Source organism: Amia ocellicauda, chromosome 9, assembly GCF_036373705.1.
Source record: "Amia ocellicauda isolate fAmiCal2 chromosome 9, fAmiCal2.hap1, whole genome shotgun sequence".
NCBI lineage: Eukaryota > Metazoa > Chordata > Actinopteri > Amiiformes > Amiidae > Amia > Amia ocellicauda.
The window spans coordinates 14,550,860-14,557,721 of NC_089858.1; positions in this window are offsets into that span (position 1 = coordinate 14,550,860).

A 6,862-nucleotide genomic window follows, 5' to 3' on the forward strand; every position below is an offset into this window, starting at 1 on the left:
GTTCTGTGTGTGCTGTGCGCTGTGTGCGCGCTGTGCTGTGTGCGCGCTCTGTGAGCTCTGTGCTGTGCGCGCTGTTTGCGCTGTGCACTCTGCTGTGTGCGCTCTGTGCTGTGTGCGCTCTGTGTGTGCGCGCTCTGTGCTGTGTGTGCTCTGTGTGCGCTCTGTGCTGTGCGCGCTCTGTGCTGTGCGCGCGCTCTGTGCTGTGCGCGCTGTGTGCGCTCTGTGTGCTGTTTGCGCTGTGCTCTGTGCTGTGCGCGCTCTGTGTGCGCTCTGTGAGCTCTGTGCTGTGTGTGCTCTGTGCGTGCTCTGTGCTGTGTGCGCGCTCTGTGCTGTGTGTGCGCTCTGTGCTGTGTGCGCTCTGTGCTGTGTGCGCTCTGTGTGTGCGCTCTGTGCTGTGCGCGCTGTGTGCTGTGTGCACTCTGTGCTGTGCGCGCTCTGTGAGCTCTGTGCTGTGTGCGCTGTTTGCGCTGTGCTCTGTGCTGTGTGCACTCTGTGCTCTGTGTGCTGTGTGCGCTGTGTGCGCGCGCTGCGCTCTGTGTGCTGTGTGCGCTCTGTGTGCGCGCGCTCTGTGCTGTGTGTGCGCTCTGTGTGCTCTGTGCTGTGTGTGCTGTGTGCGCGCGCTCTGTGCTGTGTGTGCGCTCTGTGTGCTCTGTGCTGTGTGTGCTGTGTGCGCTCTGTGTGCTGTGTGCGCTCTGTGCTGTGTGCGCTCTGTGCTGTGTGCGCTCTGTGTGCTATTTGCGCTGTGCTCTGTGCTGTGTGCGCTCTGTGTGCTATTTGCGCTGTGCTCTGTGCTGTGTGCACTCTGTGCTCTGTGCTGTGCGCGCTCTGTGTGCGCTCTGTGAGCTCTGTGCTGTGTGTGCGCGCTCTGTGCTGTATGTGCTCTGTGTGCTCTGTGTGGTGTGTGCGTTCTGTGTGTGCTGTGCGCTGTGTGCGCGCTGTGCTGTGTGCGCGCTCTGTGAGCTCTGTGCTGTGCGCGCTGTTTGCGCTGTGCACTCTGCTGTGTGCGCTCTGTGCTGTGTGCGCTCTGTGTGTGCGCGCTCTGTGCTGTGTGCGCTCTGTGCTGTATGTGCTCTGTGTGGTGTGTGCGTTCTGTGTGTGCTGTGCGCTGTGTGCGCGCTGTGCTGTGTGCGCGCTCTGTGAGCTCTGTGCTGTGCGCGCTGTTTGCGCTGTGCACTCTGCTGTGTGCGCTCTGTGCTGTGTGCGCTCTGTGTGCTGTGGCTGCTCTCTGTTGTGAGGGCGGGGGGGCAGTGAGCTGGTTACAGCAGGGAATCCCCCTCAGGAAACAGCCCTGCAGCCCACACTGATCCCTCCCCAGCACATCAATGCAGGCTTTGTACCTCTTCACAAACAGGATTGTGTACTGTAAACACACAACGGGCAACAACACACAAACAACAGAAGAGCATCTCAGTTCCTGCCACATTCTTTGCATTAATGAGCAGTAATTATTATTTACACTGTGCACTACAGAAGGAGTTACTCTGGAGTTTCAGACGCAGTTTAATTGGTATGTATGAAATGAATCCAGAGCGGCTGTTAATCACCTGTCTCCAGGTTTTCCAGCGGCGCAGCTGTGTGAACGCCCTTCATAAAATCACCCCACTGCCCCAACCCTTAATCACTATTAAAGGATACGGCAGTAATGGGAGCATAGTTCAGTGGAAAGGATTAATGCTTTAATGGAGCCCTGGGATGAAGAGGCCTCACCTTCACCCACCGCAGCATGCCCACCCGCTCACGCTTCTGCCTTTTAAAACCTGGGATCTTCATGAGTTCTACTACTCGCTCCGCGGCTTCAATCTGGTCAGTCTGGAGGAGACTGTCAGTTTCAACTGCAGCACGTGCTCCTGCTAAACAAAGCTTTAGAGAATACAGTTGTATTTGTGTCTGATCTTACCCACAGGAAATACACCAGATTAGCAATTTTGAGGGTGGTATCCCTGGGGTCCCTGAGCTGGACAGAGTCTAGGATGACCCATGGCAGTCGTGGGCATACAGCATCTCCTTACAGCTCAGACTGAAACATACAAACACCACATCTGTGCGGTACAAGAATAACGTTCACTTAGTCAGGAATTCATACACATCTCAGAGCTCCCTGTGGTCTACAAACCAGAGCACTCCCTTTAACAGAGCAGCAGTTAAGGTGTTTTAATGGAGCTGATGGCTTGCCCTGTCTGTGCACGCGGCCCTCAGTCACCTCTCGGGGAGGTGCAGGTGAGACTAGAGCACTGCCCCTATTGTAAAAGCATTGTCATTATTATTACAAACCCGTAGCAGCAGCAGTGTCTGATTGTAATTAGTATTGTTTTATGTGTCTTATGATTAATTCAAGATGGACTGTCAGTGTATTACAGCATTAGTGAAAAGGCAAAAGTTATTCTTAATAATACATATTAATTGCACAAGGGGTTTCTAATCTGTCACTTAACATACCCAAAACAGAACAATTGACGCTAAGCCCAAAAATAAAAGATTGAAAGCTACATAATGCCCCCTAGTGGTGCACTGTATACCACAGTATATTCACTGCTGCGCTGAGAAGGGCCGCGCTCCACAGGGTTCAGTGCTGGGTTGTAAGACAGATGTGGAAGCAGCAGAAGCAGCCTGCTGGGGCAGAGACCCCCGACACACAGCACAGAGTCATGGCCTAATGCCAGAACTAGGTGTAGATAAACAGTGACAGAGCGGTGCTGGTGTCCTGACCTGTGTGTGGGGGGGTGTCAGTGTAGAGCACACTGTGTGAAACAGCAGTTGCCCCCCTTGGCCCTGGACTGGGGGGTGCTCCACACGCAGGCCTCCTCCCGGGCTCGCCAGCCATCTGCCCCTCCGAGCAGCCTCCGGACCCTCGTGTGCCCCCTGCCTGAGAACACACACACTTTTATACACAGGCAAGGAAGCAGACCCGTTTGGTTTGATGAAGAAAGTAAAAATATAATCTGATTTGGGTGACTGTCTGACAAGGCAGCTGCAGTCACAATGCCTTCAAAGACACAGTGATGTAAACAGGAGGATTTTACTACGAACCAAGTAAACCCTGAGGGTAATATAGATGGGATTTCCTCACCTTCACGCACACCTCCAAATACAGGTGCATGTTTCCTGTGCTTGTTCAGTCTGTCCATGAACTCTCCCAACCCCAGTGGGAATGTGAGTGGCACAGAGAGGGCTGCCCCCTGACTGCCCACGCTCTCTGTGCCCTGCCCGGGACACTGAAGCTCTGGAGGAACAACACCTCTCACGGCAGCGCTGTGCTCTCTGTGGTCAGTGTTGTGCTGGACGCTCTGACCACAGCGCTGCTGCCTGAGGGAATGGGCACAGGAGCACTCCAGCTGAGGTCCCAGTCCTGCACTCTGCTCTGTCTGCCTGCGGCTCCTGCAGGTGCTTCCCTGCCCTCTGCCGGGATGGCCTCTGTGAGTCGCTGTCCTGGGCTGCAGGGAGCTCAGCCCTGCATGCAGGCTGTGTGCTGGTCTGCCTATCTGTCCAGGGAGAGGCTGCAACCCCTTTGCCTGGAGCAGTGGGGACCCTGGGCTCCTCGCGCTCATTGAATTCTTCCTACAGAGAGGAGAGTCAGAGCGCTGAGAAGCAGAATCAGGCTGTGACCTGGGAAAATGTGAGACTGCTGGCAGGAGCTCACCTGGCAGGCGAACCCCAGGACCTGATGCTCCTCTCCCTGGACCAGCAAGCCTGCCCCCTCCCATAGCCATCCCCCACACCACGCTCTGTCTCGGTGACAACACACACTGCAGGGAGCGCGTTCACACTGAACTGGATTGTGCTGCTAGGATGTATGACTCAGAAAGGCACTGGTAACCATTTCCTTTCGAAATCTGGAATAATTTTCCAAATACTATTTCTCTATTATTGGCTGTTTTGTCCCGTTCAGCAGTTGTGCAGTGAGTGGCTCCCCAGGAATGAAGAGGGTCTTTCCTGGCCTGAAGGCAGGACAGTGGCGAAGCGCTGCGGACAGGGCAGGCATCTGGAAGTCAGTCAGTGATTTCATGGCAAAGCAACGGCCACTCTCTGCAGGGGAATAGCAACAGTCAGACATGTCCCATCATCTACCGATTCACAGATGAAATGCTGCTCCAGCTGAAAGGTTTGGCAGTAAGTTAACACACACAGCAGCAGAAATCTGTGAATGATACTGACAGTACTCTACATGAATCCAGCCAGCGGCAGCAGCCGGCCCGTCCTGAGGAAGTTGAGGACGCGTCTGAACAGCTGCCTGCCACCCCTGATGAACCAGCTGTGGCCACATGCTATCCAGGAGAGCAGTTCTGGGTACTTAGGAAGAGAAAGAGAGTGAACACTACTATTACTAATGACTGTTAGATATGTGTGATATTAGTGACTGAACAGTGCTCTCACAGCAGAGGCAGAACAACGCTCAACACAGGCTGGGTTCACGGCTGATTTTCACACACCGTTATTTAAAAGTGGCAACACATTTTACAGCAGGGAAGTGTCTGTGTCTCTACAGAATCTGTATTAAGGTATGAGAGAAAGTGTTCAGCATGCCTACTTTGTGTCAGTTCTGACCTCAGCGCCCTGCAGAGCTCTGGGAATCCGCCCCGTCTGCAGCTCTGGAAAACAGTCTCTGCCATTCCTCAATATCCAACCAATTCAGCATGTATACAACACTCAGACCGAGTACAGACTGGGAACTTCACAGAGAAAACAGAAATAAAGCCCACGAAAAAGTAAAAAACTAATAAAAGAACAATAACTACTTTGGAGCAGTGTTTCCAAGACAGACACATAACCGCGTTGGAACAGTTTGCTCTCTATTATAATGCACTGCAGCTATAAACAGTCGCTGGTCCGGCCCCAGGGTGTGACTTGCCTATGTACCTGAAGTTGTGTCTGCTGCACCTTACCACCTTGACGCTCTCACTCAGCCACGCCACCTCCACCGGCACGAAGCAGAAGGGCAGCTGCTCCTCACCCTCCACCAGCGGAGCGCCAACCGGGCCCAGAGGAACAGCATCCCGCACTGGAGCCGACATCACACCACACACTGACAGACACAGGTCCACAACGCCTGCTGACACAGCTTTATCACTGCGCAAATCAGCTGCTTCTGCCTTTAAAACTTAGGAGAGCATATATGCAATTAATGAAACACACTGCAAGATACTTCAGTGATTGTGAGGAGACCCAGGACAAGCAGAGCAAGCAGCACTGGCCCAGGCTGGCAGTAGGGGGCAATAGGGGGGAGTGTTGGCCTCAGTGCTCGAGACTGGGCGCTTGAGTGGCTCCGACACAGAGCCAGGCTCTCCAGTAACTCGGACCTCCTCTCTCCAGCAGCTCTGCTCTCTCCAGCTCCACAGGCCGGACTCACAGGAAGTGTTTACTGGACTGCAGCTGGTCTAAAGCCTGATACAATAAATTAATACAAATGTGTTATTCATCACTGTGACCCTGTACTGGATTCATTGTTATTGAAAATGCATTTATGTATTATCTGATAAGGTTTCACAAGAAAAAAATGTTTCAGTTGCCCAGGTAATATCAGCCTTCCTCACCTTAAATTTACACCAATACTTTATATGTGAAATGAAGTATAATCTAATGATACAATTTGGTCTGGTTGTATACATTTGTACTTACATACTTACTACTCATTAGAACACAATTTCACTAATGTCATCCACTCAAGACAGGCCACAAATAAAGGATTGTATTTATTTTATTTATAGTAATGCTTTATATTACACACAACTTTCATATTACAAAATAAAGATATTTCAACCCACGCCCACATCTGGCTGATGAAGCATGGTAATGCCATCGGTAAGAGTTGATTGGCCAGTGAAGTACCCGCTGCAGGGACTTCAGGCGCAGGGCGGCTTCCTCGGACAGCAGCTCCACAGGTGTGGAGGTAGAAGTGGATGTGTCTGAACGCGTGTCCTTCTCGTTCTAGGAACAGCCTGCGGTGCGTGGCTGGTGTGGGAGCTCCCCTCCACTGCGGGAACACATCCAGTCTGTCCGGTGGGATGGAGAACAATCAGCCCTCGACATCGAGCGGTCTTTGCGGTCTAGTCATCGAGGCTCGCGCCAATGTGATTCTAACACCCTCACAGATGCTTCAATAACTGACTGACACTTCTAAAACATGAATGAAGAGTTCTCCTGAATTTAATGCCAGTGGCGTAGCCAGAAATGTTTTGAGTGGGCCCCAAGGATAACAAGGATGGGCACAAGCTTTAAAGTCCCAAGATGTGCTACATCAATTTCAGTTACTAACAATTGTATTGTCCATCACAACTAACAACAGTAAGCACTTCCATATGAAAACAGTAAAACACAGCGGAAAAGGCGCAGATCTCAAAAGTAAATCCGTATGGAGTTAAAAATATTATCCATAACTTCAGGTGCACACAAACAGTTTTTAATCCTAAAACACACAGAGAATAGAGGACAGGAGAGGAGTGTTCTTTAAAACCATTAACCACTATGCAACGTTTACATCTGACAACTCTACCAGAACAATATCATCACAAACACTTCAACACATGTTTGTCATAAACAATAGCATAAACAAGTGTCATGCTGATAACCCATAACTTCAAATACAGTAGTAGCCTTCTCATTAATTTGTGTTAGTAAAAAAAATATATAAAAAAATTAACTGCTAGAATTGTATTTTTTTTGGCTTGGATTATGCAAGAGACTGGGCATCTAGCTGTCCACTGGATTTTGCACATTTGGCAAGCACATCAAGTATTACATCAAAAAGGGTCAGTATTTTACTCACAGACCCAGATTTTGGGCTCCATCTAGTGTCAGCTGATCATCACTCAACACAAGTACATCAAACATCACTCTCCCCTGGTACATTTTATACAACATGACCTGG